This window comes from Melanerpes formicivorus, unplaced genomic scaffold (genome assembly GCF_026170545.1).
Source record: "Melanerpes formicivorus ecotype bairdi unplaced genomic scaffold, bMelFor1.0.p_v2 SCAF_6, whole genome shotgun sequence".
Lineage (NCBI taxonomy): Eukaryota > Metazoa > Chordata > Aves > Piciformes > Picidae > Melanerpes > Melanerpes formicivorus.
Window position 1 is genome coordinate 30,057,912 of NW_027142358.1, and position 27,575 is coordinate 30,085,486.

Consider the following 27,575-nt stretch of genomic DNA (forward strand, 5'->3'; position numbering starts at 1 on the left):
CATCATATCTTTTCATCAGGTGTGCTCGTGCCAGCACAAGCTCAAGGAGCACTCCCTGTTACTGCTGTGATGTGTTCATCTGCTGGAGAGCAGTGAAAGGGAACAAGACCTGGGGGTCTTAGTGGATGGAAGGTTGACCATGAGCCAGCAATATGCTCTTGTGGCTAGGGGGGCCAGCACCATCCTGGGGGGTATTAGGAGGGGTGTGGTTAGTAGGTCAAGAGAGGTTCTCTTCCCCCTCTACTCTGCCCTGGTGAGGCTGCATCTGAGTGTTGTGTCCAGTTCTGGGCCCCTCAGTTCAAGAAAGACCTCAGGAAACTGCTTGAAAGAGTCCAGGGCAGAGCCACAACAATTATTAAGCGAGTGGAACATTTTCCTTACAAGGAGAGACTGAGGGAGCTGAGGGCTCTAAAGCTTGGAGAAGAGGAGACTTGAGGGGTGACCTCATTGATGTTTGTAAAGATGTAAAGGGTGAGTGCCAGGAGGATGGAGCCAGGCTCTGCTCGGTGATGCCCAATGACAGGACCAGGCAATGGGTGGAAGTTGAAGCATAGAAGTTCCATGGAAACAGGAGGAAAAATGTTTTCACTTTGAGGGTGACAGAGCACTGGAACAGGCTGCCCAGGGAGGTTGTGGAGGCCCCCTCTCTCGACATACTCAAAACCCACCTGGATGTATTCCTGTGTGATCTGGTATAGGTGATCCTGATCTTGCAGGGGGGTTGGACTGGATGATCATTCGAGGTGCCTTCCAGCCCCTAACATTCTATGATCTACAGAACATAGACCTCTTCCTGTAAGACATCATTGCTCTCTCTCTTTGGAACAACCATCTTGTCATGAAGAGCTTTTTATGTCCAAGTGATTGATGTAGATCTTACTCACATCTGAAGAAATACTTAGAGTTGAACTTGTTCATTTGGAGACTCCTGTGTTTTGTGCTGTGATGGGGATCTTTGCAAACTCAGCTAATACGGGACCCATCAGTAATTGTCATCGAAAGGGTTGGCGCTGATCAGAGGTGAGGTCTATGTGTCTTGTGGCTGCTTGCTGCAATGAAGAACAGTGAAGTGTGGTAAGTGAAACAACAAACCCTCTCCCTGTAGCTTTTGTGGCAGGACAGCATAAAGAGACAGAGGTTTGCAGGTGCTACCACAAGCAGCCCCCTCCTTACAAATCAAAGCTTGGCTACATGTTGACTGAACCAGGATCTCTGAAACTTTGTTGTGCCCTATTAAATCTTTAAATAACTAGGAAGGAAAGCTTCTAATACAATGCTGCAATTCACAGAATCGCCAAGGTTGGAAGAGACCTCAAGTCCAACCTGTCACCCAACACCTCATGACTAAACCATGGCACCAAGTGCCACATCCAATCCCCTCTTGAACACCTCCAGGGATGGGGACTCCACCACCTCCCTGGGCAGCACATTCCAATGGCTAACAACTCTGTCAGTGAAGAACTTTCTCCTCACCTCCAGCCTAAACTTCCCCTGGTGTAGCTTGAGACTGTGTCCTCTTGTTCTGGTGCTGATTGCCTGGGAGAAGCGACCAACCCCTTCCTGGCTACAGCCTCCCTTCAGGTAGTTGTAGACAGCAATGAGGTCTCCCCTGAGCCTCCTCTTCTCCAGGCTTGTTCCTTTTCATGTTCTCCAGTTAGTGTGATCCTTTGCTCCATAGTGGCTGGTAGTTGACAGCTGTTCCAGGGTTCCCTCATCCTTCAGTGAAGTGATGTTAAGCCCTCCTTATAAAAGAACAATGGCACTGCCTTATTTCTGAGCTAAAGCTGCGTGTCAGGGATTAAATTAGTCTTAATAGCTTACAAGCTTCAGATCATGTTTTCATCCCCAGTCAGAGATGTAGGCAAGACCCTGGGTTGGTTTTATCTTCTCAAGCAGCTGATTGTAACCAGTTTTGTCTCGTAAAGATTTCATCTCTCTTTACGAGCTAAACTGCTCCTAGGAAACGTAGGAAAGGAAATCCCCTGTGTGCAATGAAAATGTAATAAAAATGTATTAAATTAAAATGCATAAAGCTTCAGGTCTAATAAGGACAGCTTTATTAATGAATGTAAATGGCAGCAACCCATCTGAGGCACCTGCTAAATGTTCATTATAAATTACTCCTGTAGACATTGTGATGAGTTTCATATTGTAGCCAGACTTATAAAAGCATGCAGATTGCTTCCCCAAGGGACTGTATATTTATTTAACAGTGTAGTTAATTGCAATTATTTATTTTCCAGTGATTGCAAATGGCTTCTGCATTAAAGATATATGTGGCTATTAGGAATTATTCAATTACCTCTCTTTTTCTCAGTCGTCTAAGTCAAGCCTGAGCTCAAGACTCCCAGGGGTCAGCCAGTGGTGTATTAACTCAGTGTGATCCTCAGCTCTCTGCTGGGGACAAAACTCTGTAGAGCTAGCTTGAGAAACCCTGGTGAGCCTTCCCTGCAGTTGATTTTTGGACATTTTCCCTTCCACACTGATGCTGCCATGCTTATTGGCCAGATTCATAGGAGGTTAATTAAATCCATCTTCAAAACAACGAGGGGCCAATGAGCCATATCCTCATTGCACGAGTAAATTAAATGATGCAATTGTTTCTACTTCCATCACGGATAAGGGGGGGAGATGAGTGAATGAATTGTTCTCTGGCTGCCTCCTCTGGGGCCCCCCGAGGGTCTGCTAGCATGTGGGGGGTAAAGCTGCTCTCGGTTGGTGGCGGGAGGAGGAGATGACCTGGTATCAGCAGGCAGGGGTCTGGGGCAGCGGCGGTGTCAGTGATGACGCTGGTGGAAAGCTGCAAGGAGCTGCCTGCAGCAGGGCTGCAGCTCCTGGCTCAGATGCAGCTGAGCACAAGCAGGGGTGCAGAGCAGAGCAGAAAGATGATGGCCTGATCAAATCTGGCACCGCCTGGGCTGTAATTAAATCGTACACAGATTAAATACAATTATCTCGTGCTCTCTAATAGGGAAGAGCATCGTTAAACTAATTAATAGCACAGTCTATAAGCTGGGCTCTGTTCAGAGTGTCTGCTTCACGCCTTGCGTGGCAGCCGCGGGCAGCTGGCAGGCTCGGCTGGCACCGGCTGGCGGCGGGTGACACTGGTACCAGCGGCGCCCGTCTCCAGGCTGCCCGGGCCGGGGCTGCCCACTGCCACACCTGCCATTCATCTAGCTGGCCCACATCAACGGCCCACACCTAGCTGGCCATAGAGGGGATGGGTGGCAGCGGGGCTGCACTGCTCCTCTGCTTGCTGATGGGACACACCTTCCACCCCATGGGCCAGCTGTGGGATCCTGAGGGCTTCTGAAGACAGATTCCGTTCTTCGGAGTGGCTCCAGTCCAGAAGTCACACAATCACAGAATGTTAGGTGTTGGAAGGGACCTTGAAAGATCATCCAGTCCAACCCCCCTGCAGGGTCACCTATACCAGATCACACAGGAACACATCCAGGCAGGTCTTGACTATCTCCAGAGAGGGAGATTCCACAACCTCCCTGGGCAGTCTGTTCCAGTGTTCCGCCACTCTCACAGTGAAATAATTCTGCCTTCTGTTTGCATGGAATTTCCTATGGCTCAACTTCCACCCATTGCCCCTCTTCCTGTCACTGGGCATCGCTGAGAAGAGCCTGGCTCCATCCTCTGGGCACTCACCCTGCACATATTTATAAACACTAATGAGGTCAGTCTTGTATGCTGAGTGACAGTGGAGAGGTGGGGGTGGAGAGTGAATCATGGAATCACAGAGTCGTTTTAGCTGGAAGAGACCTTGAACATTGTTGAGTCCAACTGTTAGCCCAGCACTGCCAGGTCACCACTAAACCATGACCCTCAGCACCACATCTCCATGGTCTCGAAACATTTCCAGGGATAGGGAAGCCACCACTGCCCTGGGCAGCCTGGGCCATGCCTTGATAACCCTTTTGGGGAATGAATTGTTCCTCATGACCAGGGTGAACCTTCCCTGATGCAACTTGAGGCCATTTCCTCTTGTCCTATCAGTTGTTACTGGAGAGAAGGCACCAACCTTCACCTGGCTCCAGCCTTCTTTCAGGGAATTGTAGAGAGCCACATAGTCTCCCCTCAGCCTCCTTTTCTCCAGGCTAAACAACCTGAGGGCATGTCTTCCATCAAGGGGTTGTGGATACCTGTTAGCACAAGAAGCAGTGCTGCTGACAAAGCAGCCAAACTCATCTGAGGGGAGACCTTGCAGTTTCCCTCAACTTCCTAGTTCAGGAGGCCAAGACTTTACTCAAATGCCTGTAGGAAAATTGTCCTGACAATAGCTCACGGTTGATGAGCTCCTGACATCAAACCCCAGGCATCCACTGAAATCTCCCCAGCTCATCTCTCTCTTAGGGTTACAGGTTAATTTCTGCTTGATTACGGACTCATGAAGAAGGAGATCCTGAGGTTTGTCTGCCAGACTTTTTGACAGTGCCCAGGGTCTGGCACCTGTGGCTGGTGGAATGCTGGGGTTGGGATACAGGAAGTGCTTGGCTGAGTGCTTGTCTGTAGGCATCAGTTTATTCTACACAGAGAGAGTGATTGTCCATTGGAATGGGCTGCCCGGGGAGGTGGTGGAGTCACCATCATTGGAGGTATTTAGGAGGAGACTGGATGGGGTGCTTAGTTGCATGGTTTAGTTGAGTAGGTGGTGTTGGATGATAGGTTGGACTCGATCTTGAAGGTCTCTTCCAACCTGGTTTATTCTATTCTATTCATCAGCAGTCAGTTGGTTTGTCAGGACAGGAGGGTTCATCATGTTGCAGGGGCTCTAGCTACACTGAATATGCTTCTATAATATCTCTTTTATCTAGCATAGAAACTCATCAGCCCAGCTGAGGCAAGATGAGCAACTTGTCATAGTATCATAGAATCAGTCAGGGTTGGAAGGGACCAGAAGGATCATCTAGTTCCAACCCCCCTGCCATGGGCAGGGACACCCCACACTAGATCAGCCTGGCCAGAGCCTCATCCAGCCTGGGCTTAAAGACCTCCAGGGACGGGGCCTCAACCACCTCCCTGGACAACCCATTCCAGGATTTCACCACCTGGGCAGGGATACAATTTGTTCTCAGTTTTGTTTTAGATAACTAAGGAAAATATCCTTTTATACTAAACAGTGTATTTTTGAAGGCTTCCTTTTATGACAATGAACAAAGGCCTAGGTGTGCTGCAAATATGCAGAGTGCAAGCATTCCCTCCCCCTTATTTTATTCTGCACCATATCAGTAGGTGCCTTTGAAATACCAGTGCATAATTTGTCCTGGTAATAACCAGGAATAAATAGAAATGTAAAAAGAATGCTTTTCTTCCAGGTACATCTAGAGTGACATCACTCATAGATAAAAAGATATGGATAGGCTGAGTGAGGGAGCTGGGGTTGTTCTGCCTGGAAAAGAGAAGACTCTGGGGGCACCTCATAGCTGCCTTCCAATGCCTGAAGGGATCCTACAGGAAGGCTGGAGAGGGACTTTTCATAAGGGTGTTTAGTGACAGGACAAGGGGGAATGGTTTGAAGCTGAAGGAGAGTAGGGTTCCCTACCCATGGCCAGGAAGTTGGAGCAGATAATCTCTAAGGTCCCTTCCAACCTAAGCCATTCTATGCTTCTATGATGATTCCATGAACTATTTGGTATCCATCTGAAAGCCAAGGAAGAGGATCATATCTGCTTCTGTACTGCAGACAGGAACTGTTGTTGCAATGGCACATTTGATTCTTGAGCTGGAGTCAGAAATACAGTGAAAGTTGATGAACTGGATACAGAAAATCTCTGGGTCTGAGTGCAGCTATGTTAAACACCTGAAAAATGTGTTTAACAGATTTTAACCTCAAATTAGTCATTCTCCAAAGAGGCAGAAAATTAGATGAAGGAAGCAAGATCAATATTCTGTGTTAAAAGAAAAGCCTTGTTTTTATTTGGTCTTGGACACACATTTAGTGTTGGCAGGAGAACAACCCTGTCATGACTGTGAAATTCCCTCTGGCACCTCCTTACCACAGCCTGCTGGTCCGTGGCGTGGTGCTTGTGGGGAGCAGATTTCAGTGCTTCAGGTAGAGCTTGTTGGTGCGAGGCCATTTGTGAGTCGGTGTGGAGATGCTGTTAAATCATTCGTTGTGTCCTTTCAGATCTTGATAGCTCCTGGGTTTCCTGTACACTTCAGGCTAAGGGCCTTTGTAGTAACAGATGAAAATCTTCAGTGCAAGAGCTTTCTGAGTAAAGGACAGCCACTGCAGCTCCTTTCAGAGAGGCACAGGTCGTGCAGCATCTTCCCAGGGTTTGTGTGTGAGCTGCAAGCACAGCTTCTCTCCGCAGTCATCGCCACACCACAGGAAGTCTGCTCCACTTCATTCTGCTCCACTAGAAACTCATACTCAATCTCCTGCTTTTCTAGTGGAGAGAAAGAGCTTTCCTTCACAGCTGTGAAGTTAAAAGGGTGTTGATTGACTCTACTGCTAAGTAGTTCAGGCACCGCAGCTTTTATTGGTCGCTAGTGGCCACAAGTGGAGGGGACCAATCTTTTTGGTAGTGTGCATAATAACACAAGGAGCAATGAGTACAAGCTTGAACATAGAAGAGCATAGATTTCACCACAGCATGAGGAGAAACTTCTTTATAGTGAGGGTGATGGAGCACTGGAACAGGCTGCCCAGGGGGGTTGTGGAATCTCCTTCTCTGGACACATTCAAAGCCCTCATGGATGCATTCCTGTGAGGGCTACCGTAGGTGATCCTGCTTTGGCAGAGAGGTTGGACTCAATGATCTCTGGAGGTTCCTTGCAGCCTCTAATGTTCTGTGATTCTATGACCCCATCATGCCTTGGTAGTACTAATGTAGGAGAAAAAGACTGCTGCTCTCAGGAATAACTGCCAGGGGTTGAGCATCTCAAGAGTTTCAACATTTTGACCTGTTACAGACTTTATTCATTCTTGTTTTTCAAGATCTGTGTGAAGTTACCTTAAATGAAACAAGACAGCAGTAATCTTTAAGGGAAATAAACCTAATGGCTTGGCAGAGAGTAGCTGCAATTTGCAGTCTTTAGTCAAAGAAATCCTCCAGTTTGGATTGTTCAGGAAAAACACTTTAGAGAACAAAGTCTCTTTCCAAAGGAAATTTTTCAACTGTGTTTAGTAATGGAACCAAATTCCATTAACACAGCAAACTCCAGCTAACTTCAGGGTACTTTGTAACCTTCATTTCATAGAACCATAGAATGGTTTGGATTGGAAGGGACCTCCAAAGGTCATCTAGTCCAATCCCCCCCTGCAGTCAGCAGAGACATCCTCCACTAGATGAGGTTGCTCAGAGCCTTGTTCAGCCTGACCTGGAACACCTCCAGGGATGGAGCCTCAACTACCTTCCTGGGCAACCTGTTGCAGTGTTCCCCCACCCTCATGGTGAAGAACTTGTTCATAATATCCAGTCTAAATCTTCTCTAATTTCAAACCATTGCTTCTTGTCCTATCACCTTTGTAAACAGTGCCTCTGCAGCCATCTTGTAGGCTCCCTTCAGGTGCTGGAAGGCAGCTCTAAGGTCCCCCCAGAGTCTTCTCCAGGCTGACCAGCCCCAGCTCCCTCAGTCTGTCCTCACAGGAGAGGTATTCCAGTCCCCTGATCATTTTCATTGCCCTCCTCTGGACCTCCTCCACCAGGTCCAAGTCCTTCCTGTGTTGAGGGCTTCCAGGGGACTTCCCTACCGGTGTCCATGCTATTTCCTTTTTTACCTAACACATTCCTGTTTCTGAATGTGTCATTATCACTCAGTAAATCCATTTGGAGATTGTTTCTGTTTAATTTCATCCCACTCAGACATGCATAAAAATTATAGAAACAAAAAAACTATGATTCCTTATTTCCAGAGCTTAATGCTCACTGGTCAGCCAGGCTGGGGAAGGACTTCTCAGGATCTCAGGTAGTGCTAGGACTAGGGGGAATGGAATGAAGCTGGAGGTGGGGAGATTCAGGCTAGATGTGAGGAGGAAGTTCTTCCCCATGAGAGTGGTGAAGCCCTGGAATGGGTTGTCCAGGGACGTGGTCGAGGCCCCATCCCTGGAGGTGTTTAAGCCCAGGCTGGCTGAGGCTCTGGCCAGCCTGATCTAGTGTGGGGTGTCCCTGCCCATGGCAGGGGGGTTGGAACTAGCTGATCCTTGTGGTCCCTTCCAACCCTGACTGATACTATGATACTATGATTATTGAACTGCCCTTTGGGAGGAGGATTGTAGGTTCTCCTGAGCTTGGTTCTTAATGGGATCCCTGCCATGAGATCATTGTGGCGTTCAACACTTTGTGTCTTTGGAGGTCCCTTCCAACCCCTAACATTTTGTGTTGCTGTGATACTGTGTTGGATTGTACCCTTATGATGTAGGCAAACATGTAAAGCTCTTTGGCTGACTTAGATTTTTAGTTTGTTTGTCTCTCTCCTCTGGCTTCTTCTGAGCTCTCTGTGTTAAGATCACCTTAGGAGCAAACGGATCTGCTTGAAAAGTCCCCATGTTACTTCACATCAGTGCAGGCCACAGTATTAATTTTAAGAGGGCTCAGAAGACACACCTGTAACTACTCAGCACTTCAGAGTCAGCACCTGCAGCTTCTCACACTTTTATCTTTCTCATGGTACTTTCTGTAGCAAAGAGGTAATAAACAGCAAAGCAGCTTCTGTTCATCAGCCTTTCTGAGGGAGGCTCACAGTGGAAGTGGAGAAGATAATTTCTAAGAGATTTGGATCAGATGCAGGTCTCCACTATATTTTATCAATATATTTTATGAATTATGAAAGGAAACATTGGATTTTTCCAATCCACATGATGTAAGAACAGATCTACCTCTGTTAGTATCAATAATCCTGACAGCAGTTTTACCTCTCCCAGAATAAGATTCCTCATCATGCACCTTTTTTCCCTCAATGACAATTTGGCATTTCAAAGCAAAATATGCAAAATGGCGGTCTTAGAATCATAGAACCAATAAGGTTGGAAGAGACCTCAAAGATCATCAAGTCCAACCTGTCACCACAGACCTCATGACTGCTAAACCATGGCACCAAGTGCCACGTCCAATCCCCTCTTGAACACCTCCAGGGATGGTGACTCCACCACCTCCCTGGGCAGCACATTCCAATGGCTAACAACTCTCTCTGGGAAGAACTTTCTCCTCACCTCCAGCCTAAACTTCCCCTGGTGCAGCTTGAGACTGTGTCCTCTTGTTCTGGTGCTGGTTGCCTGGGAGAAGAGAGCAACCCCCTCCTGGCTACAACCTCCCTTCAGGTAGTTGTAGAGAGCAAGAAGGTCTCCCCTGAGCCTCCTCTTCTCCAGGCTAAGCAACCCCAGCTCCCTCAGCCTCCCCTCACAGGGCTGTGCTCAAGGCCTCTCCCCAGCCTCATTGCCCTTCTCTGGACACGTTCAACAGTCTCAATGTCCTTCTTAAACTGAGTGGCCCAGAACTGGACACAGGACTCAAGGTGTGGCCTAACCAGTGCTGAGTCCAGGGACAGAATGACCTCCCTGCTCCTGCTGGCCACACTATTCCTCATGCAGGCCTGGATGCCATTGGCTGCCTTGGCCACCTGGGCACACTGCTGGCTCAGTCTAGGAATCTCACCTCAAAAGAGTTCTTAGAATGTTTAAGTTGTTCTTTATTAAAAAAAAAAAAAATAATTGTTTTTTAAAGGTATGAAAAACTCCTGAGCAATAATGAAGATTTTTTAAGTTGAGACATTTCAAGATTTTCTTTTCCTTCTGCAAGCGAAGCAAAGACTATTAAAGGGGCTCATACTTGGCAACCCCTTGGGTGCTCCAAGGTCCTGTAAAAGTACTCCAACCACTCTTAAATACTCTCAGAAGCCACGGGAGTTCAGTCTTCCTCCTTCATGCCTGTCCCAGCAAGCACAGGCTGTGCTCCTCCAGGTATGAGGCCTCCATTCTCTCTGCTCAACCCACAGCAGTAATGGGCTGTCACAGAAGCTGCAGCAGCCAAAACGCAGCTCTGTCCCAGCAGCTATCACAGCTGTCCTACAAGGGGCAAATCCACATCTGGAGAACACAGCAGGGCTTGTGCCTGCAAAGCCCCACTGAAGGATGGAGTTTTGAGGAGGGACTCTTCAGCCAACTTCATAAACTTTCTCCCTACCCTCTTGTCACTGGACTCAGGTTTGCAGTAAGTTGCTTTATGTTAAGCTTTTTGTCTCTGATGCATAGGAGAGAGGAACGGCAGTGTTATTTTAAGTGTTCCCCTTCCCCAAAGGCTATTTGTTTCAGCTTTCTGATGAAAAGGGTGAGGGGATGAAGTGATGATGTTTGAACTGTTCTCCTGCTTCTGGCTAATCCTGGCTGAGGACTGAAGGACCACGGGGAGTGCTTCTTGTGTGTGCTGCATCCTTGAAATGGCCTCACCTTTGTCTTGGTAATGCATCGCCACAGAGGTTCTCTGTGTCCTGTACTGCATCAAACAGCTCTTAAATCTGCAGTCCCACCATGAAGGTCAAAGAGGTTTCTTCTGTGGAAAGCTCAAAAGGCTTTCTTAGTGAAGAGTGGGAAGGGGACAGGATACGAGTTCCTGGTGGTGCCTGGTACATTATCTCTTGTGAAAAGCTGAGCATCTAAATCTGTACTTCATTTTAAATGTAACCCTGAATTTTGACATTGCTGCTTGCACAAGAGCTCTTGTCAGGATGTTACTTACACCTGTGGTAAGCTTCCATCAGGCTCAATTCTGTGGAACAATTTTCATCCCAGGGCCATTTAAGGGTTAAACCAAATCGTATGAAAAGAGGTTATAGGATCTTTATCACATGTTGTTTATCTGATCAACAGTTAACAATTTAAGACAGTATTATCCCAGTAAAAAGAAGATTTGTTTCAGATACTGACATAAACAGCCCCTCATAATAGTGGCTTTTCATTTACTGCATTGCAATGTACCATAAGCTTAAAGGCACAACAGCTGCTTTGTGTGGCTCAATAACGCCTGTCCAGAGTGATGTCAGTCAATTTTGGACCTATACAGTCTGATGTTATTCTTAACAATCACAGAATGGATTATTATTTATTTTTCTCCTTTAATGAGTGAAGAGCATGCCAATCAAATTCCTGAAAAGTGTCATACTCCTTTGACAGTGTCTTCCTCTGGAAGAAGCAGCTCTATGGCTCATTCCTGCAAAGCCATCTGCCTTCTGCTGGCTTTTCTTGTTTCATATTCCCTTGGGTAATTGGAGGAGCCCCTGTTTTGTGGCTGACTTCCCCAAACACTTTTAGGACTTGCTGTTTCAGTAGGGTAAACAAATGCTATCAGCTAAATAAACAGCACTATTTCTAGTGTCGCTGAATGTTTAGGGGTTGGAAAGGACCTCCAGAGATCGTCAAATTCAACCCCCCTGTCAAAGCAGGATCACCTAGGGCAGGCCACACAGGAATGCATTCAGGAGGGTTTTGAATGTCTACAGAGAAGGAGACTCCATAACCTCTCTGGGCAGCCTGCTCCAGTGCTCCATTATCCTCACTATAAAGAAGTTTCTCCTCATATTGAGGTGGAGCCTCCTGGGTTCCAGCTTGTACCTCTTGTTCCTCATCCTATCACTGGACACCACCAAAAAGAGCCTGGTACCTTCATCTTGATACCCACCCCTCACATACTTGTTGATAAGATCTCCTCTCAGTCTTCTCTTCTCCAGACTAAACAGTCTCAGGTCTCTCAGTCTTTCTTCATAGGAGAGATGTTCAAGTCCCACAGACATCCTTGTAGCTCTCCATTGGACTCTCTCCAGCTGGTCTCTGTCTCTCTTGAATTGGGGAGACCAAAACTGGACACAATATTGCAGGTGTGGTCTTGCCAGGGCAGAGTAGAGAGGGAGGAGAACTTCCCTAGACCTGCTGGACACACTTTTATTGATGCACCCCAGGAACTGACATCCTGGTGAGAGCAGATTCTGAGTTCATGCTCTGTTACTTCTCTCTGAAGTCCCATAGAACAGCATACAAAAGTAAATGAAGAGTCAGCCCATTTCTGCTCCCTGGAAACTGTTCCTCCAGTGTGGGACAAAGCCTGTAGAATGGACCAGGGTCCATTCAAGATACACATAATGTCTCCAGGTGTGGGGCTGTGCCCTCATGGTACATGCCATGGCAGAGCTGGTGCTGCCCATCCCTGCAGGCTAGGCCTCTGCCTTGGCAATTGCTGAGCATCTCCTACTTTTCTGCCAGAAAAGCTGTGGAGAGATTAGCTTCCCAGAGGAGAATCATCTTCCTGAGCTCTTAATGCAGCATCTCTCAGCATCTGCCACGCAGACCTTGGCCATCAACACACTGAGAGGCCACAGAGAGCAGTCGTGCACGTGAGGTTGAGTGCAGGGAGGATGCCAAGTGTCTATAGGAAGGTTTCCATCATCTTGTGCCCAGCCCAGGACCTCTGGAGTGGTAGTACCCTCAGGCAGTAAGAGGCTGTTAGTTTGTTCCCCAGCCTCCAGGAGTCTGGTGTGGATTGCAGCACCATCACTGCTAGGGACTGAAACTCCTGCTTTTCCTGCTTCTGTGTGGCACTCTGATCACCCTGCTGCCTGAGACGCAGCAAAGCAACACAAGTGCTGGAGGAGCTCTTTATGGAAATCACTTTGTGTTTCCATAATGCTGTTCTTAGATTTACTTATATTCACAGAACTCTAATACTTCCCTGAAAACTAAACCAGGCTATGGCCTTTCTATATTTTCATAGTTTCATTCAGGGTTGGAAGGGACCACAAGGATCATCTAGTTCCAACCCCCCTGCCATGGGCAGGCACACCCCACACTAGATCAGCCTGGCCAGAGCCTCAGCCAGCCTGCTCTTAAACACCCCCAGGGACGGGGCCTCAACCACCTCCCTGGACAACCCATTCCAGGGCTTCACCACTCTCATGGGGAAGAACTTCCTCCTCACATCCAGCCTGAATCTCCCCACCTCCAGCTTCATTCCATTCCCCCTAGTCCTATCACTACCTGAGATCCTGAAAAGTCCTTCCCCAGCCTTCCTGTAGGCCCCCTTCAGATACTGGAAGGCCACAATGAGGTCACCTCGGAGCCTTCTCTTCTGCAGACTGAACAGCCCCACCTGAACCTGAACACAGTGTAAATGTAGAACTGCAGGAACACAAACTTAATCTGAATAGCAGCTGGACTTTCACCTGGATGCCAGATTTCCCCCTCATTGTCATTTGGAGGGTTTTAAGTCATGAAATCCCTGCTGTACAGCCTCTATGCTCCATTTGGAGAAGGACCTCCCAACCATAGCTACCACTGCTTCTTTCTCTGCCCTTCAGTGTGAACCACAGAAGCATCACAGGAGGTGGCACTGTGCAGCCCAATCATTGCCTGTCTTTGGAGTAAAGTCAAGTATGTGCTGAAAGCTTGAGTGACAACAACTGAACTTAAGCAAGCTGAAGGTCCAGAGGGTACAGGAGATGTAAATCAGAGATTGCTGAAGTGGGATGGACATTTGTTTCTTTCCTGTCTGCTGACTATTTTACATTATACAAGAGGAATACTAGATGATAATTGCCAGTCTGGTGTCTTGTATTGATTTAATTCAATAAGCAGCTTCACCTCCACCTTTTGCATGCACTTGCCTTAAAATATATGCATTATGAAGACAGTGATTCAAAGTCTTTAGGAAATCAATACCAACACAGGCTTCTGTTCTGCAAATATTGACAGCAGAATAACTGAGAAACAATGTCAAACAGTAAAAGCAGGGATAGACAAAATTAAGACTGTAATTCTGTTGTTGTTAGGCTCTACAGAAGGCTCAGCCAGTCGCCTGATACCACATACTGTGTGCTCTCTAGCAAATAGGTTGTGCTGACACCTTGCTGTCAGGATTTCCAGCTGAAAACCTGTGACGAGGCTGGTGGGAGGCCTCAAGCACAGCCCTGTGAGGAGAGGCTGAGGGAGCTGGGGTTGTTTAGCCTGGAGAAGAGGAGGCTCAGGGGAGACCTTATTGCTGTCTAGGGGATCCTGCTTTGGCAGGGGCAGCCCTAGGGGATCCTACTTTGGCAGGGGTGTTAGACTCAATGATTTGACAGTAGGCTGAACATGAGCCTGCAGTGTACCCAGGCAGCCAAGAAGGCCAATGGCATCCTGTCCTGCATCAGGAACAGTGTGGCCAGCAGGAGCAGGGAGGTCATTCTGCCCCTGGACACTGCACTGGTTAGGCCACACCTCGAGTCCTGTGTCCAGTTCTGGGCCCCTCAGTTTAGGAAGGAGGTTGACTTGCTGGAAGGTGTCCAGAGAAGGGCAAGAAAGTTGGTGAGGGGGTTGGAACACAGCCCTATGAGGAGAGGCTGAGAGAGCTGGGGTTGCTTAGCCTGGAGAAGAGGAGGCTCAGGGGAGACCTTATTGCTCTATACAGCTACTTGAAGGGGGGTTGTAGACAGACAGGGGGTTGGTCTCTTCTGCCAGGCAACCAGCACCAGAACAAGAGGACATAGTCTCAAGCTGTGCCAGGGGAAGTTGAGGCTGGAGGTGAGGAGAAAGTTCTTCCCAGAGAGAGTTGTTAAGCCATTGGAATGTGCTACCCAGGGAGGTGGTGGAGTCCCCATCCCTTGAGGTGTTCAAGAGGGGATTGGAAGTGACACTTGGCGCCATGGTTTAGTCATGAGGTGTTGGGTGACAGGTTGGACTTGATGATCTTTGAGGTCTCTTCCAACCTTGGTGATTCTGTGACTCGAAATGAAAAGCTATTTCTGACAATGATTTCTATACAGTTGGCTCTTTCACTTGATTATTTTGGGTTTTTTGCTACTGACAGATTTATTTCAGCCAGGAGTGTGCCTTGGTAAGACACAGAAGGGCATATGTAGGCTGTTACCATTAAACATCGTTCTTGCCTTTGGTAATTTCCCTAGGACTAAATAAAACTCCCACTGAAGCCTCTGTTGTTAGCCTGTTTAAACTGAGCAGCTCTGTGTGCTAATTTAGTGTGGGTTTGTAATGGTCATTTTAAAATCCTTTAAAGCTGCCAGCTGAATTTCCTTCATGTTAAGTATAGTTCCAAGAAGTCAAAGGATGCCTTTGGTGGAATAAACCACGCTGCAGCGAGCGCAGATCATGCTGGTTGCTTAGTTGGCGTGGTTCTGAAACCAAATCGCTACGGATAGCTCAGTGCTGCAACATCCAAGCAGTGATACGTTGTTAGCAGTCCAGCAGAAAAGATGGTTTTAAATGCCATTCAAAACCCCTTTGTCTGTTTGGGTTTTCTCACCCTGAAATAATCTAAAAGCCTGGAGAGTGAGTGGTGAGGATCTGCTACAGAGAGTTTCTTCTCAGGCAGTGTTGAAGGTTTATCAGGTTTAACTCTTCCAAGTCTTGCCCCACTGGTAAATGTCATGGAATAAGCCAGCAGAATTTGTTCTTCATTTCTGTCTTTGTTTTCTGCAGCTTTAACAAGTGCTGAATTTCATCAGGCTGTCAGTACTGGGCCCGAGTGAAATCTTTGGGAGAGTAGAAAAACCAAGAGTTAATGTTTTCCTTGAATGTGCTGAAAATCTCTTTTAACTTGGCATTGTTTCTGTGTAACCTAAAGAGGCTGTGTGCCAGCTCTGCCTGGGTGATGTGTCCTGGCAATCAACTCAGCAAGTGGAAGTTGGGTGGCACTCTTGCCTTCTGCTCCCAGGGTGGCTGTGACTGCAGCACTGTCAGAGCATGCAGGCTCACTCACAGCGCTTCTGGAGCCTGGCTTTGGGGGGGGGCTGAGGCAGAGGTGCCTGAAGCAGGCATGGACTGGAGGTAGGCTTTCTGCAGGACATGGCAGTGTGGATCAGGAGGGTGTTGTATTTCTCCTGAATCTCCACTCCAGCAATTCTGTTGTGCCCTGAGTGGTTTCTTTTCTGTCCTTGAGTTGAGAGAGCTGTTAGCTGCATTCATTCCTTTTAGGCATTCAGTGCAGGGCTGGTATTTTACTGTCTGTGATCAGTTTCTGTTTGGAAAGTAGGACAAAATATTTACATTTTTTATTTCATACACTTAATGGAAGTGAAAGTGCTCTTTCAGAAACAGCAGAGGTCTTCTCTGCCTGCTTCTGCTCTACATGCTAAAAGAAGCAGAACGTGCTTACTACATGAAGATTATGAAGCGTTACTCTATTAGTAACAGGGGAGGATTTCAGCTGGTAGAACTGGCCCATTTTTAATGATCTCTTCTGTAGCCTAGAGTCTTAAATGTTGGTTTGGAACAAACTGAAGTAGCTGGGATTCTGCAGAATGCTAAAAGCAGATAGATTTGTGCCTCTAGTTAAGGAGGAGAGCACCAAGCAAGGTTCTCATCAACTGAAAGCTCATTAGCTTGACATTCATTTCAGGCAAACCAGTGGAAAAGTTTTTAGTGAGGGAAAAAAAACATGGAAAGAAATAATTCAGTCACAAAAATATGCTTGAGTGAGGCAGTTTGTCCCTGAGATTAATAAGTTGGATGAAAATGTGGCAAAGGAGTTCCCAGAAAACACAGCACTACTGAACCTGCATTTGGATCAGCACATGCAGCAGCAGTGAGGAGACAGCAGGCACCTGCTGGGCCTCAGCTCCCATGGCAGTGCCACAACAGCTAACCTCCTTGATGCACCTTCTCATGTGTCTTTTTAATTGATTTTTATATGGGCTGCAGAGATGGTCTGCTGAAAACCATCAAACATCTTTCCTCCGTGAGCTGGCCCAGGAGGAGAGGAAGGCTCCCTGTCTTCTTACTGAGACCCTAGGCCAAAGAGGAATTAGGTTCACAGGCAGTAGGATCAGGTTTGCTAAAGCAAGCTTCCTGAGACCCCCGCTGAATTGAACTTCAATAGTCCATCAGCAAGGGCATCCCAGGAGTTCCTAGTTAGAAGGCTGAGGTCTCCACAGTCTGCTGTGTTTACAGCAATGTTCCCATTCCTTTCATGTCTCAATGATGTTTAGAAGCCACTAACAGCCAAGTTCAAATGAAAAGTCATGCATGAGAAATTAGCTCCGAGAGTGATTCACAAGAGGTTCTTTTCTGGGAGGACTACCAGAGGAACTGGTGAATGTCCCATGTCTCACCAAAAGCAAAGGCTTTGTTTTGCTGAAAGAGAAGCCCTATGCCGCCGTTCAGGAGGAAATGAGTGCAGGGTGGTGAGCCTGTGCTGTGTATCATTAGGCTAGACAAATGCATGGTCACTTGTGCCTTGAGTTTTGTCTAGGAATTTCTTAAAGCTCATTTTCATTGAAATTATGAGGAGAGCCTGAGGAAGCTGGGGCTCTTTAACTTGGAGAGAAGAGGAGAGCAAGGGATGATCTCATTAATGTTTATAAATATGTAAAGGGTGAGTGCCAAGAGGATGGAGCCAGGCTCTGCTCAGTGATGCCCAACGTCAGGACCAGGGGCACTGGGTGGAAGCTGAGGCATAGGAAGTCCCATGTGAACATGAGGAAAAAATTTTTCACCGTGAGGGTGGTGGAGCAGGCTGCCCAGGGGGGGTTGTGGGGTCTCCCTCTCTGGAGATATTCAAAACCCACCTGGATGCATTCCTGTGTGACCTGGTATAGGTGATCCTGCTTTGGGGGGGGGGGGGGGGGGGGGGTTTGGACTGGATGATCTTTTGAGCTCCTTTCCAGCCCCTAACATTCTGTGGTTCTGTGAAGGATGACACTGTTTCTTTAATTCTTTACCATATGCCTCTCATGGATGTTAGCAATGAAGGAGTTAAACCTGCACCTGACCACAAACAGCCGATGAAACATTATTTTGCAGTTACCCACAACATTCCTGGTGGAGACAATCAGTAGGTAAAATCCATGCAAATGTGCAGAGTTCAGATGAGGGCTATCCTGCACAGGACTTAAGCTATGCTTTTGTGCCAAATTTTCCAGGCTTTTTTTTTTGTGTGTGTGTGTGTGTGTGTGTGTGTCCCGCCTCTTCTCCTGTAATGAATACATGTATTTTGTGCATTGGAGCATGGCACAGGGCCTTTTGGATGGCAGGGCTCTCCAAGAAAGAGGAAGAGAGTTTTAATCACAAAAGCAGAAACTTCAGTCAGAGCAGTGATTCTGCACTTTGTTTCGTTTGTAAATGCTGCTCCTTGGCCTTTGTGAAAGCAGAACCCCCGGGCCCAATGCAGGATTCTTTACGTGGGGCTTTTGGAAGCTGAAACGGAGCGCATGAAAAGGGAAGGGAGATTGAACATAATTTGTTCCAACAGCTAGTCTAAGATTTTTTCCAATCAAGATTCTTTCAGCATATTCCTCTTTGTTGAGCCATAAGCAGCTTTTAAAATAATAGCATTAGCCTATATTTCAGGGCAGCGCTGGGTGTTCCCAGCCATGGTGATTAGTTGCAAGGGAACGAGGGATGCCTGCATTGTAACCTTTTAATGGCTATGGGAGACTTGTAAACGGGAGTCGAGATTTGAGCAATTTGTAGATTTCACAACGAGCCTAGAGTTCATTGAAAAAGAAAAATGCACCATTGAAATTCATGGGGCCACTTCGGGCTTTCTCTGTTTTTTTTTGGGGGGGGTGGGGGAGGCCGAGATTTATCATTGAAAGCCATATTGCTTCCCCTTTGCCTTTATTTGAAGCTCTTCAATACATTGTTTTTAAGGTCCATTTCTTTTACAAGCTTTTCCTTTCAGCTTGCTCAGGTTATCGAAGCCTATGAACATCTGTTTGTGCCTAAAAATCAGGCAGGACCTGGACTGTATCCTGCCTCCCCTACTCCCTTTTGTTTCCAGAGGCCATTGTTTCCGATTTCATGCTATCAGAGGGGCTGCATGTTTTCCTGTGTGAAGTTGTCAGAGAGATAAAAGCACAGGAGCAGGGTCACATTTCGAGGGATGGGCATGAAAAATTGGTAAAATGTATCTTGAAGGCCACCCACAAGATGTGCTTGAAGAAATTCAGAAGAAGGGAGGAGAATTATCATTTTCAAATTGTGCCAGTTCCACGGTGGAATAATTAGTGGGGACAGAAGGGTTTAACTGGGAGAAATCTCTTAGTCAGATGGACATTTAGTTGGCTGATTCCTCTGAGGTAGCTGGAGAGCCTCCAGTTAGACTTTGTTAGAAAGGAAACACTCTCATCTTCATCTTCATCGTGGTGTCCTGCCTGTTTCTCTTCAGTAAGAGGTGCCAGAAGCTCTGAAGCAAGTGGGTTTCTCCTTCCAGTCGTCACCATCCACTGGGGAGAGGAGAAAGACAAGTGAAGGGTCTACTTGCCAAATTTACTGGTAGGATATGGGACCTACCAAGAGCACAGTAAGGATGTAAATGATAGAAGGACAAAGAGTGCAGCTTCATTAACTTAGTGAAACCCATTTTCTGGGGAAGAAAGGAGGGTGCTAGAGTGGACCTGTGTGACATACTCATCCTCTTGTCTCATGTGAGCCCCAGGAGTGGCACCTTGGTTTTAAGGGATGCAGGAATTGGGTCGTTGTCGGCAGGAGGGAGGAACCCCTGCAGTTGGGTGTGTGGCTGATCTGGAGGGTTTGAGGGAGCAGCCAGCACATCTGTGCTGGCACAGCAGCGAGGGGGTACAAGTGTTCCTCTGGAAGGACTAAAGACTAGCAAAAGGTTCTGTCTGCACCAGTACAACTAAAGCAGCAACCTGCTACTCCGTGTAGCACATGATCTTAGCTGTTTGCATTTGGGTCTGGAGTAGATGTAAAATGCAGGAAATGATTTCATGGTACTGGCTTAGGTTCAGTGCATCAGTGCTATAGCGAGGCATTAAGATGGTTACTTTTATTTTAGCAGCCTAAGTGCTCTGAGATAAGTAAGTTGTTGGGTTTTTTTCCCTCATAGCCAAATGATAGATACTGCCAAGTAAGGCATTCTCTTGCTGCCATACAGCTCCTGAGTTAGTAAGTGATGTGTGAGATACAAATCAGCCTGAGACTGGCATTTGGAGGGGAGAGAGGGGTTTGTTTATAGCCTTTTTTTGCAACAACGATCTTAAATCTTGCTTCAAGTTTGAGAAACTCAGAATATGGTCTGGACTCTGTTGAACCTAGCAACATGTTTGGTGATGGAGATTCAGGCAGGGACTCTAATATGCAGATGGTTTTGCACTTTTGTAATATAGCAGGGGAAAAAAAAAAGATGACATATTTTTAAAGCAGGGTAATTCCTGAATTAATACAGTAGGGGAAAAGATGAAATGTTTTAAAAGCAGAGTAACTGTTGGATTAATATAGTAGAAAAATATGAAGTCCTGTAAAGCACAGTAATTATTGAATTCATATCCTTTGTGGTAATATTTGTAGAGATTGATTTGTTTATCAATAGAAGAAGACTAAAGCAGCACCCTGTGAAGCATTTACCAGCTCTGCAGGAGCTTCAGTCAGAACAGCAAGTGCTTTCATAGAATCATAGAATTGTTTGGGTTGGAAAAGCCCTCTAAGATCATCAAGTCCAAGCATCTACCCAACACTGCCATGGCCACTAAACCACGGCCCCAAGTGCCTTATCCACACATTTCTTGGACACCCCTAAGGATGATGACTCCACCACCTCCCTGGGCAGCCTGTTCCAATGCCTGACCGCCCTTGCAGGAAAGAAATTGTTCCTAATACTCAACCTAAACTGCCCCTGGTGCAACTTCAGGCCATTTCCTCTCCCCCTGTCACCTGATATTAAGAGTATCAGGTATTTCAAATTGGAATATCAGGCAGAAGCCCTCACATGTGAGAGCTGGTCATCGCTCCTGTGGCCTCAGTTAGGTGTCAGGTGCCACCACTGCCAGCACATGTCCCGGGTACCACATGGATCATCCACTCAGGAGTGCCAGGCTGGGATCACACTGCACTCACTCATAGTCACTGTAAGGTTTCTGATGTCCACAACACAGGCTGTGCAGGACACCCCCAGCCTCACTGTGCTGTGTGCTCCTTTGTGAGGGAGGCGGCAGGGTGGGTGTGAGCCAGCACCTGTGCAATCTCAGTTTTGGGGTGGTAGGGGGGGAGAAACAAATACATGGGTTTTAATCAGCACACTTGGATATCTTGCATCACATCAAGTGTTGTGGGGAGGAGTTTTAACTTCTGTTGTGAGTGCTGCTGGTAGTCTCCATTCCTGGTCTTATGGGCATCCACTCTTCTGGAAATCACAGCTTTTTATTTTGACTGTCAGTTTTCACTGGCATACCTGTCTGATTTGGGGTGGGCACAAGAATTTGCTCTGTTTAGCTTTGTCTCCAAAGGGGAAAGAGCAAAGGCTAGGGTAAAAATTAATAGCACATCTTAAAATCCATTACAATATCTCTCTTTTTTTTCCTGAGGAAAAGTGAGTGAAAAAGGCCTCTCTAGAGGAAATAAAGAAGAAGTTATTACAGCTTTCACTTTTTTTGTAGAGTATGAAAAAGCTTTCTGTATGTTAAACAGTCTTGTGGACATCTGGCATGATTGGTTTTAATCTGCTGACTAAAAAGTCAGGATTAAATCTTGCTTTACACCTCTTTGTACTGCAGTCAGTAAAGTGACAGAGCTGCTCTGAAACAATGGCACTACTTATTCCACCCAATATGCCATGTGGTAGATCACCCCCTTTTTCAGCACCACTTCTCTGCAAAGACAATGAAGCATCTGGTGGGGTTTTCCTGTGTCCAAGATATTTTTTGTCAGTAATTTCACTCAGCCGGTCTGCTCAGCTCTCCCTTGGTGCTACTTTTTGAGACGGGGTTTGCCAAACCAGTGGCAAGAGGTCAGGAGGCCAAAGTGATGAATTTTTATGTGCCTGTTCCTTGTGTTTCTGCTCAGTCATGATTCTTTGCGCGCTGTACTGCCTCTGAAAGGGAGCCACAGTGAGCAATTTGTCCTCCTGGGCTGGAGAGAATGGGGAGGCAGATGAGTTAAAGTAGCATGTATGACTCTGGACAGAGACGCACACAAATGTTTTCTGATGGCGGAACAGAACACTCCTGTCACCATTCAGCCCAGAGGGGCTTGGGAGATTTGTAGCCTGTTGGCTTTCGATCAAGTGACAAATGAATTTAACAGCACTTAAAGATACAGGGAAAAGAATAGCACTTCACCAGCCAGCCCACAGCTGTTAGCTTTGAAATGATGTTGCGTTAACACTTTTGAACTTGCATTCTTTCCTCTCTCTGCATAATGGGGAGCTCCCTGTGTTTCTCAGCTCGTTCCAGCCCTGCTTTTTGCTTTAAGAAGAAAACCTTCATCCGTGTTTTCAGAAACTCTGCAGAATGTGCTTTCTGGGTGTTTGCCCAGTTGGGCCCTAACCCCTCCAGATGGATCACTGGTCCATAAGAGCAGGGGGACCGTGGAAGCTGCATTTCTGGCAGAGCTTTCTGTCCTCTCTCGCTGGCGTCAAATGAGCCAGGGATTGGCATTTGTTGATAGGTTAAATCCCTTTGGATCCCCAGCCAGTGGTGTGAAGTTGCTGTTCCTCCAAGCCCTCCTTTCTCTGATCAGCCGTGTCACTCTAGTTGATCTAGTTGTCTGCACTGCAATTTGTTGCTGGTCAGCAACTGAGCTTGGAACCCATTCGGTGGAGGTGGTGTCCTGGGGGGAATGATGAATGTTGCTGTAGTGCACAAACCCTTCATTCTTGCACCAAACCTTCATTCTTGCACCAAACCTTCATTCTTGCACCAACAGAAAGCACACCAACGAGGACACAAAGCTACCTTACGAGGGGTGGTGAAAAGGGACAGTCAGCAGAATGTGTCACCCTAATTCCAGCTCTCCACACAGACTGGTTTACTCTGCAACTGATTTTTATTGGGTGCCAGGCACACACTGGTCTATCAATCCATCTTACCACTCATCAGGGGGAATACTTTGCACAGTACTTTACAAAGATAACCTTCAGCTTCCCAACATCTGCAGAATCAAGGTGCTGCCACAGCCAGCCGCTTAGAAGCTGTGTGCCAGCAGTGGTAGGAGAGGAGGACAGTTCAGCAGTCCCACCTCATGGTTCTCTGAGCTATTTGAACATAACTAGCTCAAAAGGACCATTTGAACTTAAAGGCTGCTGGACTCATATTCCATTTCAAAAGTGAATAAAGGAGCAAATGATGTGGAACGAGACAGGGAGTACATCGATGAGAAATGAATGAGATACAGCAGGATGAAAAGGAGTCAGGTCAGAGAGGCTGGGCAAACAGAGAAAGGGGGAAAATACAGTCAGGAAATTGTCCACATGTTGCAGTAGCAAAGCCATTACCTGATCAGCCAAGTTCTGGTCTCACCATAACACTGTACAGCACATTCCAGTTAATTACATGGTGAATTTCACATTCCCAGCTTGCTCAGGTCAGAAAACCAGGCTCAGCAAACTGGAAATTGCTTTCCAGCCACATTTGTTCCCTTAAAAAGTGAAGTCAGTGTTGAGGCAGGGTGTTCTTCCCCCACTGGTGGGAAATAGTGGGTGAACATTAATATCTCTCTCATTTTGCCATATACATTCATGGTCGTTTGAAGGGAGGGAGCGTGCACGCTCATCTCACTGTGGGGCTTAGGTTTAGTGAGAGCACTTGCCCAGGGAGCCAACAGCTCCCTGCAAGTCACTTTCCAGGCCTCAAATTCCCTCTTTGTTTAAGGGACTAATTATTTCCCCTATTGTGCATGATGGGCAGAAATGAGAACATTTCTCTGTGTTTCTCTCTTTGTGATTAAAATCAGCTGGTGTCTGCCTAAAGGCAGAGATTTTTCGGTAGATAGTGGTTTGATCTCAGAGCTGCCCAACACTTCAGGTTTTAAAACTCATCTCCAATTTTCATTGCTAAGGATAAGCTTAAGAGAAATGCAGAACTACTGCACAATGTGTTGAATGTGGATCGTATGTTACGCAGATGATACCTGCTGTGGCGAGGTCACTTGGTGGAAGCCGAAGGTTCACACTCCTCAGAGGCTGAGCCTTGATCTTGAACTGCGTTGTGCTGGTGATTTTGTACCCCATTCATTTAAAGGGCAAACTCTCAAGTCTACTCTTTTTGGCATTGCTACTCGTTGGTGAAACAAATCACTGTGTGTGGGAGCGTTTTTGAGGCTTGCTGTGTGTTCTGGGTGGGAGCAGGTGGAGATGCCACCCCGTGCAGAGCGCTCTGCTGCTCTCCTGGCACCCCAGCAGGTCCCAGGAGGATAAATCTGACAGACTCTGGTTATTTGGGACCTGCAGTGTCCACTTCTGAAAGCCAGTCAAGAAGCACCAAAGAATTTCGCTCGATGTTGGCTTAAATTGTTGGTACTTCACTGTACTGCTGCCATGTTCCACTTCTTACAGCTGTAAGAAAGCACTAAACATGGAGGTGGCAGAGACAATGCCACCATCAGCACAAACAGAGGCAAACATTACCGCTGGAAACAAAGGCAATTGCGAGGCACTCGGGAGCAGATGGGGTTCACAGGCTGTTTTGCTTTGAAAATGAAAAGAAATAGAAGTTTCTTAGTCTGCAAGTTAGATAAAAGCAAGCTTAGTTGTAAGGAAAGAAGCTGCCTCTTACTCAGTTTCTCCTGAATCCAAGGGAACAGGGGATTTTGCATTTCTCTGCAGAAGCAGATTTACATCACAGATCTTGTGTGCCTTATCTAAGTCTTTGCTTCACAGAAACAGCACATACAGTCCTCTGCTTAGTCAGCTGGAGTAGATGGGTGAGTCCTGTGAAGGTTTCCAAGAAGAAATCTTTCAAGCTAGTATTGCTGCTTGGCCAAAGGAGGAAAGATAATGGAAGGGAAGTAATAATGCCTGAATAGATCTCTGCAGACCGTGTTCCCTTCATGGAACAAGCCAACACATCTACAGAAGATTTCCACAGGAAGAGTTGCACTGTTCCAGTTCCTATAATTAATGGAAAAGCAAATTACTGTCTTTGAAAACTCTCCCAGGACCTTTCTTGAATTCAAGTGGTGATGCTAAGTGATGAGAAAGATGGATAGGAGGAGGAAAGAGGTTTTTCTAGCAAACAGCTTCCAAGTTCCAAATCTTCTAATGGTGCAGGATGCAGGATTTATCCAGGTCTCACTGAAATCCTGAATGTGTTTGAAACACATTGTTGATATCAGCAAGGCAAATATAAATTGAGGGCTTAAAAAGGGGGCAACGAAGCTGGTGGAGGGCCTGGAGAATAAATATTATGAGGAGTGACTGAGGGAGCCTGGGGATGGTTAGTTTGGAAAAGAGGAGGCTGAGGGGACACCTCATGGCTCTCTACAACTACCTGAAAGGAGGTTGTGGAGAGGCTGGTGCTGGGTCTCTTCTCACAGATACTTGGTGAGAGAACATAAGGGAATGGCCTCATGCTGCAACTGGGTAGGTTTAGACTGGACCCTAGGAAAAAAATGTTTCACAGCAAGAGTGGTCAGGCATTGGAATGTGCTGCCTGGGAGGTGGTGGAGTCACCAACCCTGGATGTGTTTAAAGGTGGTTTGGATGTGGTGTTTGGGGGATGTGGTTTAGGCGTGAACTTTGCAGAGTAGGGCTCTCGGTTGGACTTGGTGATACTGAGGGTCTTTTCCAACCTGCATGTTTCTGTGATACTCCTGAAAGGGAAGAAATTAACAGTAGTAAAAAGAAAAATTAAAAAACAAAGAGGCATGCAGCAAAGCCAGGAGGGTTTCTTTCAGCAATGCATGCGCTGGGTAAGCAGGACGCTAGGAGCAGCTGATGGCCACAGTCACTGATCCTGCCTCCCAGAGCTGTGACAACACTTTCTTTATGAGAACCCAAGGTTGGGCCTTCATCACTTGCTTCCAGATCTGTAATCTCAGAGAATGGCAGTGGCACAGGCCTTTGGACTGAGTTCAGATTGCTTGAAGGGAGCCATCATTGCCAGCACAGCTGGTGGCACAGAGGAAGGCTGCAGGGACAGGGACACGGGGACAGGGACATGGACAGCCACCGCAGAGTGGGCCTGGGGCAGAGCAGGCTCTTGTCCTGCCCCTGCTCAGCCGAGAGGTGCAGGCAGAAATCTCAGCCCCTGCTGCAGAGATAGCTCTGTAAGAACTGGGAGCAGTGGTGACAGGACAAGCAGGAGAGTGGGCCACCAACAGAGCAGGCCCCTGTGCTGCTGGGCACAGGCTGGCCCTCAGTGCAGTACCTGGAAAACTGATGGGAATGGTTCTGTGTTTGCCTAGTGATGCGCTGTGATAACGTAGTCATGACTCTGAGTCTATAGAGGCATAGTCTCGGACTCTGGGCAAGAAAATGCATTTCATGAGGAACTTAGTGCAGCTAACTTGCAACTGAGCCCAAAGAATTGCAAGTTGTTTCCAGGAGGGACTGTTTGTTTTAGGAAGACAGGAGATCTCGGGAAGAATGGGAGCATGAGGGTAGAGTCCTTTGTCTGGAGCTTTTTGTGGTCACAGATGCTACCCAGTGCCATACTTTTAAACTAGCAACAAAGCAGCAAAAAGGGTCATGTGGTGGAGACCAGAGTCCTGCTACAGGTCTTGGGCAGGCTCTGAAGCAGGCTTTCACAGGCAGCAGAACTGGTGCTGCTGTAAACCACCTGGGAGGTGACATCAGGCCTACAGCAAAGCGCGGGCAGCAGTGTGATGGCATCGAGTTGCCATCAGAAGATGAAGCATACACTGGTGATGCTTCTCTCCATCCCACTCAGCCCGCCTGGGCATGAGCTTAGTCCTCCAGGAATCCTCAAAGAGAAAGTAATTTCACCCAGTGATACTTTTCAGTGGCTTCTCATTAATATTTTTCTCTATTTGGCCTTTATTCATCTTGCATTTTTGTCACTGCTGAGTTAAATTCCTGCTCCTGGAAGCTGAAGTATTGAAAGCTGTAGTAACTCCTCGGAGACATGATTGCTCTTTCCACACAGTTAAAGTTAACACAAGTTAATACACAGCCTCAGGGATATATTTTCAAGCAAAGGTGTCTGTCCTTTCAGATGCCTTTTGATTGCTTTACCCTGGGGTATTTAGCTGGGCCATTTCCCTAATTGTGGGCAGCAGCTCTGTGGCTGGATTCCTCTGCACAGCTGTCAGGGACCAGCTAAAATTAGTCTCCATTTCAATGGCAGAGAGACTTCAAAGCCGCAATGTGACCTGTCCTGGAGCTAAATGTGCAACTTTCCTTGGCTCAGAAAGTTCTGTTGCAAATTTCTTTTCTCTTACATCACATGGTTTGGTCAATTTGCTGTTGCTATATTCCAAATAGCCAGAAAAATCTTATCAACCCCTCAGGGGGAAGGAGGAGTTCAAACAAGACAGCTCTTGCTCTTGTTTCCAAAGCAGCCAATCTCTTACCTCACTGCTGGTCTCAAATGCAATCTGCATGCAGATAACAATAAAAAAGCATTTCATTAGCCTAACTCAATAAATGTCAAATTGATTTTGGGTTTTGAGCAGCATTTCAGAGGGAGTATTGCACTGTCATAATTAGATGATACATGTACCTCTGTCTTTCCTATACTGCCAGGATCCACGGAGTATGTAACTGGAATAAAATGAAATATCATAAATTTAATTGATTTGGTTACTCATGTGCTCAAGGCCTTCTCTCAGCTGGCTCACGTTAGCTTTCTGCAGACTCTGCACTTCCCTCCTGGCACTTTTAGCAACAAACACTTCTGGTTTATTCCATGTGGCTTACTGGAAATTGTGATTGCAGCCACTGCTGATTTTT

The 27,575-nt window shown here is 46.9% G+C and overlaps 1 protein-coding gene across 2 annotated transcripts in view; it reads left to right on the top strand.

Annotated features, from left to right (window-relative positions):
- INPP5A (inositol polyphosphate-5-phosphatase A) overlaps positions 1 to 27,575 on the top strand; it is a 285,924-nt gene that overhangs the window by 209,710 nt on the left and 48,639 nt on the right. The window lies entirely within an intron of this gene.